At 43.1% G+C, this 7,105-nt stretch overlaps 5 pseudogenes; all 5 read right to left on the reverse strand.

Annotated features, from left to right (window-relative positions):
- Positions 1–131: 131 nt before the first annotated feature.
- Positions 132–250, reverse strand: LOC148268091 (5S ribosomal RNA; annotated as a pseudogene).
- A 561-nt stretch (positions 251–811) lies between these two features.
- On the reverse strand, positions 812–929 carry LOC148268092 (5S ribosomal RNA; annotated as a pseudogene).
- A 742-nt stretch (positions 930–1,671) lies between these two features.
- Positions 1,672–1,790, reverse strand: LOC148268093 (5S ribosomal RNA; annotated as a pseudogene).
- Positions 1,791–2,571: 781 nt separating this feature from the next.
- On the reverse strand, positions 2,572–2,690 carry LOC148268094 (5S ribosomal RNA; annotated as a pseudogene).
- An 809-nt stretch (positions 2,691–3,499) lies between these two features.
- LOC148268095 (5S ribosomal RNA) lies at positions 3,500–3,617 on the reverse strand (annotated as a pseudogene).
- Positions 3,618–7,105: the final 3,488 nt, after the last annotated feature.

Below are 7,105 nucleotides of genomic sequence, written 5' to 3' on the forward strand. Positions count from 1 at the left end.
GCACACTGCACCTCTGCTTCTCGTTCTAGTATCAAGTAAAATGCCCTGGCATCGTGACTCATATTTTTGAATAAGCCAGCGGACCATAGGTTGAGTCGTGCGTAACGTCGAGCTACTTATCTGTTAAAAAATTAGCGCAACACGAGGACTTCTTAGGAGGTCAAACATCCTAGTACTACTCTTGCCCAAGCAAACTTAACTGCGGAGTTATGATGGGATCCGGTGCATTAATGCTGGTATGATCGCACCTGTTTCATTCCGCTCTGCAAATACATACACTCCTTCTCCTTCCCTCCCCCCTCCCGTTATTTGTTTCCTTGTGCGTGCACACTGCATTTCTCCTTCTCGTTGCCTCGACTCACGCCCAGATGAACAGACCGCCTGCCGCACCACTATTTTGCTTGTTCTATTATTTGCGATGCTCGTAATGACACTCTTATCACATGGTGGACTATAAATGGATGCACAAAAAATATTAAGAAAAAGACGGGTGCAACACGAGTACTTCCAAGGAGGTCACCCATTCTAGTTCTACTCTCGCCCAAACACACTTAACTGCGGAGTTCGGATGGTATCTGATTCATTAGTGCTGGTATGATTGCACCTTTTTCATTCCGAGTTGCAAATACATACACTCCTTCTCCTTAACTCCCCCCTCCCGTCATTTATTTCCATCTGCATGCACACTGCCACTCTCTTTATTGTTCTAATATCAAGTAAAACGTCTCAGCACCTGACTCACATTTACGAATAAACCAACGGATCATAGTTCTAGTCGCGCGTGACGTCGAATCACCCATCTGCAATAAAATGGGTGCAACATGAGGACTTCCCAAGAGGTCACCCATCTAGTACTACTCTCGCCCAAACACACTTAAATGCGGAGTTCTGATGGGATCTAGTGCATTAGTGCTAGTATGATCGCACCTGTTTCATTCCCCACTGCAAATACGTACACTCCTTCTCCTTTCCTCCCCCCTTTCCTCATTTATTTCTTTGTGCGTGCACACTGCACATCTGCTTCTCGTTCTAATATCAAGTAAAATACCCCAGCACCGTGACTCATATTTGTGAATAAACCAGCAGACCACAGTTATAGTCGCGCGCAATGTTGAATGACTCATCTACAAAAAAATAGGTGCAACACGAGGTCTTTCCAGGAGGGTAACCATCCTATTACTTCTGTCTCCCAAGGACACTTAATTGCGGAGTTCTGATGGGATCCAATGTATTAGTGCTGGTATGATCGCACATTTTTCATTCCGCATTGCAAATACATACACTCCTTCTCCTTCCCTCTCCACTCCCGTCATTTGTTTCCTTGTGCGTGCACACTGCACCTCTCCTTCTCGTTCTAATATCAAGTAAAATGCCCCAGTGCCGTGACTCACATTTGCGAATAAACCAGCGGACCATAGTTCCAATCACGCGTAATGTTGAACGACCCATCTCGACTCATGCCCATATGAACGGATTGCCCGCCGCCTCTCGTTTCTTGTTGTTATACTATTTAAGATGCTCGCAATGACAATCTCATAACGTGATGGGCTTTAATTGAATGCTGGAAAAATATTAAGAAAAATGCTCCGGTGCCGTGACTCACGTTTGCAAATGAACCGGCAGACCATCGCTCCGGTCTAGTTAAATGTTTAGCACTCCTCTGCAAAAAGAAGGGTGCAACACGAGAACTTCCTAGGAGATCACCCATCCTAGTACTACTCTCGCCCAAGCACGCATAACTGCAGAGTTCTGATGGGATTCGGTGAAATAGTGCTGGTATGATCGCACGCTTTCTTGTTTGCACAAGAAATACAAATGCCCCTTTTCCTTCCCATTCCCCTCCCCTCATTTGATTCGCTGTGCGTGCACCTCACCTCTTTTTCTAATTCTAATATTAAGCCAAATACCCCGGCGCCTCGGCTCATGATCATATGAACGGATCGGCCACTGCACCTCATTTTTTGTTGTTATATTATGTAAGGTGCTCGCAATGACACTCTTATCACGTGATTAGTTTTAACTGAATGTGCAAAAAATATTAAGCAAAATGCCCTGGAGGACTGTCGCTCCGGTCCCGCGTAACATTTAACGCCCCATCTGTAGAAAGAAGAGTGCAACACGAGCACTTCCCAAAAGGTCACGTATTCTAGTACTACTCTTGCCCAAGAACGCTTGACTGCAGAGTTCTGATGGGATCCAGTGAACTACTGCTGGTATGATCGCAATAGTTTTGGTTTGCACCGCAAATACATATACCCTTTCCCCTTCCCTCTCCCTTCCCATCATTTATTTTGCTGTGGGCGCAACTCTCCTCTGCTTCTAGTTCTAATATTGAGCGAAATGCCCCAGCGCTTTGACTCATGTCTATATGAAACACCCGGCGCACCTCCTTTTTCATTGTTCTACTATGTAAGATTCTCGCAATGACACTTTCAACACGTGATGGGCTTTAATTGAATGCACGAAAAATATTAAGCAAAATGTCTCGGCGCCGTGACTCACGTTTGTGAATGAACCATCGGACCGTCCCTCTAGTCCCACGTAACATTTAATGCCCCATCTACAAAAAGAAGGGTGCAACACGAGTACTTCCCAAGAGGTCACCCCTCCTAGTACTACTCTCGCCCAAGCACGCTTGACTGCGGAGTTCTGATGGGATCCGGTGAACTAGTGCTGGTATGATCGTACCCCTTGTAATTTGTGCCGCAAAAACATATACCAGTTCTCCTTCCCTCTCCCTTCCCGTCATTTGTTTCCCTGTGCGCGCAACTCACCTCTGCTTCTAGTTCTAATATCGAGCTAAATGCCCTGGCACCTCGACTTATGCCCATATGAACGGATCCCCCGCCACACCTCATTTTTCATTGTTCTACTATTTAAGATGCTCGTAATGACACTCTCATCACGTGATGGACTTTAATTGAATGCACAAAAAGTATTAAGCAAAATGCCCCGGCACCGTGACTCATGTTTGCGAATGAACAGGCGGACCGTCGCTCCAGTCCCGCGTAATGTTTAACGCCCTGTCTGCAACAAAAAGGGTGCAACACGAGTGCTTCCCAGGAGGTCACCCAACGTAGAACTATTCTCGCCCAAGCACGTTTAACTGCAGAGTTCTGATGCATCCCGTGAAATATTGCTGGTATGATCGCACCCCTTTTAATTTGTGCTGTAAAGACATATATCCCTTCTCCTTCACTCTCCCTTCCTGTCATTTGTTTCACTGTGCGTGCAACGCAACTCTACTTCTAGTTCTAGTATCGAGCGAAATGCCCTAGTGCCTCGACTCATGTCTATATGAACGAAACACCCGTACCTCTTTTTTTGTTGTTCTACTATGTAAGTGCTCGTAATAATAATCTTATCACGTGGTGGGCTATAATTGAATGCACGAATAATATTAAGCAAAATGCTCCACCGCCGTAACTCACGTTTGCGAATTAACTGGCGACTCTCGCTCTAGTCCCGCGTAACATTTAACACCCCATCTGCAAAAATAAGGGTGCAACATGAGAACTTCTTAGGAGATCACCCATCCTAGTACTACTCTCGCCCAAGCACGATTAACTACGAAGTTCGATGGGATCTGATGCATTAATGCTGGTATGATCGCACACCTTCCATTTTGTGCTGCAAATACATATACCACTTCTCCTTCCCTATCTCCTCTCATCATTTATTTTGTTGTGCGCGCACACCTCACCTCTGTTTCTAGTTCTAATATCAAGCGAAATGCCAAGGCATCTCCACTCATGCCTAAATGAACAGACCACCCGCCACAACTCTTTTTTCATTGTTCTACTATGTAAGATAATCGTAATGACATTCTTATCTTGTGATGGACTATAAATGAATACATGAAAAATATTAAGGCAAATGTCCAAATGCCGCGACTCACACTGGCGGACTGTCGCTCCGGTCACGCGTAACATTTAACGCCCCATCCATAAAAAGACGGGTGGAACACAAGGACTTTGCAGGAGGTCACCCATCCTAATACTGCTTTCACCAGAGCACGCTTAACTGCGGAGTTCGATAAGATCCAATGCCTTAGTGTTGGTATGATTGCACCCCTTCCATTTCGTGCTGCAAATACATCTACCCCTTCTCCTTCCCTCCCCCCTCCCATCATTTGTTTCGTTGTGCATGCACACTACACCTTTGCTTGTAGTTCTAATATCAAGCGAACTATCCGGGCATGTCGACTCACGCCTAGATAAATGGACCGCCTATCGTATCTCAATTTTCATTGTTCTACTATGTAAGATGTTCGTAATGACACTCTTATATGTGGTGGACTATAAATGAATGTGCGAAAAATATTAAAATAAATATTCTGGACCACGACTCATGCCGGTGGACTATGGCTCCTATTGCGCATAACGTTTAACACCCCATCCATAAAAAGACAGGCGCAACACGAGGACTTCCCAAAAGATCACCTATCCTAGCATTACTCTCGCCAAAACACGCTCAACTATGAAGTTTGATGGGATCTAGTGCATTAGTGCTAGTATGATCGCACCTCTTCTATTTTACGCTACAAATACATATATCCCTTCTCCTTCCCTTCCCCCCCCCCCCCCCGTTATTTGTTTCGCTATGCGCAAACACCGCAACTCTGCTTATAGTTCTAATATAGAGCAAAATGTCCGGCGCCTCGACTCACGCCAAGATTAATGGACTACCCCATGCACCTCGTTTTTCGTTATTCTACTATGTAAGATACTCGTAATGACACTCTTATTACGTGGTAAACTATAAATGAATGCATAAAAAATATTAAGAAAAATGTCTTGGCATTGCGACTCACTCCGATGGATAATGGCTTTGATCACACATAATGTTTAACATCCCGTCAGCAAAAAAACAAGTGGAACATGAGAACTTTCTAGGAGGTCACCCATCCTAATACTACTTCTGCCCAAACACACTTAACTACGAAATTCGATGGGATCTAGCACACCCCTTCAATTCCATGATGCAAGTACATATGCCCCTTCTCCTTCCCTCCCCCCTCCCGTCATTTATTTCGTTGTGCGCACACACCACACCTTTTTTTCTAGTTCTAATATCAAGCGAAATACCCTGGCACCTCAACTCATGCCCAGATGAATGGATCGCCCGCCGTACCTCGTTTTTCATTGTTATGCTATGTAAGATACTCGTATTGACACTCTTATCACGTGGTGAACTATAAATGAATGCACAAAAAATATTAAGTAAAATTTTCAGGCCCTGCAGCTCACACCGGCAGATTGTGGCTCCGATCACATTTAACGTTTAACACCTCGTCTATAAAAAAGACGGGTTCAACACGAGGACTTTCCAGGAGGTCACCCATCCTACAACTAATCTTGCCCAAGCATGCTTGACAACAGAGTTCTGATGGGATCCTGTGCATTAGTGTTTGTATGATCGCAACTGTCTCATTCCCCACTGCAAATACATATAGCCCTTCTCCTTCCCTCCCCCCTCCCATCATTTATTTCACTGTGCGGGCATACCGTATCTCTGCTTCTAGTTCTAATATAGAGCGAAATGTCATGTTGCTTGGACTCACGCCCAGGAGAACGGAGGCCCGCTGTGCCACTTTTTTCGTTGTTCTACTATGTAAGACTCTCGTAATGAGACTCTTATCACGTGGTGGACTACAAATAAGTGCACGTAAAATATTAAGCAAAATGTTTCAACGTCGTTACTCATGCCAGCGGACTGTGGCTCCGATCGTGTGTAACGTTTGACGCCCCGTCTGCAAAAAGATGGGTGTAACAAGAGAACTTCCCAGGAGGTCACCCATCCTAGTACTACTCTTGCCCAAGCACGCTTAACTACGGAGTTCGATGGGACCATAGTTCTAGTCGCGCGTAACATCGAACGCCCCATCTGAAAAAAATAGGTGCAACACGAGGACTTCTCAGGAGGTCACAACTCCTAGTACTACACTCGCCCAAGCACATTTAACTGCTGAGTTCTGATGGGATCCGGTGAATTAATGATGGTTTAATGGCATCTATTTCATTATGTGCTGCAAATACATACACTTCTTCTTCTTCCCTCCCCCCTCCCGTCATTTATTTCCTTGTGCTTGCACACTGCACCTATCCTTCTCCTTCTAATATCAAGTAAAATGATTCGGTGCCGTGACTCACATTTGCGAATAAACTAGCGGACAATAGTTCTAGTCGCCCATAACTTCGAAAGACCCATCTACAAAAAAATTGGTGCAACACGAAGACTTCCTAGGAGGTCACCCATCCTAGTACTACTCTTGCCCAAGCAAACTTAACTGCAACCAGTTAAATGGGTTTCCCAAATATTTTAATGTCTATTTATTTATTTCAACTCACTAATAAATTTCTTAATTTTTATTATTTAATATATTCTATACCTATAACATGCATACTATAACTATTCATCACCCTAAACTCTTCTACATATCCTTAATATACTCCCAATTACATAGCAACCAGTATATATGCGAATTCATCAGCAATTTCAGTAGTAAACACAAATAAGAACACAATAATCAGTAGTAAAATTTCGTAGGAATCATGTGCTTAATTACCAGTTATTAAATATCATAGTTTTAATATCTTAAAAAGATTAAACTACATTTGTAAGCGCTTACACACTTACCTGATTTCTATCTAAATCTTGTTTTGAAATTATCTCTGATGTACAAGATCAACCTGTTACAGTGATATCTATATCAGGTTAGTAATCACTTGGTTATTCTCTAATTTCAAACACCCGTGTCTAGATTTATTCCTAATTCTAAACCGGATAAATAATTTATTAAAATTAAATATGATTAATTAATCCTAAATCTAAAACGGTAAACCATCGGAGTTTTTTTTATTTTTCAACTCACCTACCCGAATTGGCCTCTTAGGACTAACTACGCGCAACCACTGGAATTCTTCATGCCTCCACACGCACAGCCACCAGACCGCCACACATATATATGTTTATATAAGAAATAACATTTTAAATAACCATAATTGTTTATTTACTTTAATTAGTTTATGATTCTTTATTTGAGTCCAAATATTTCATAAGTTATAATATAAAACAAACTTACGTTTTTCACAGCCTGCACAAA

This window comes from Carica papaya, chromosome 3 (genome assembly GCF_054855325.1).
Source record: "Carica papaya isolate Zhongbai chromosome 3, ASM5485532v1, whole genome shotgun sequence".
Lineage (NCBI taxonomy): Eukaryota > Viridiplantae > Streptophyta > Magnoliopsida > Brassicales > Caricaceae > Carica > Carica papaya.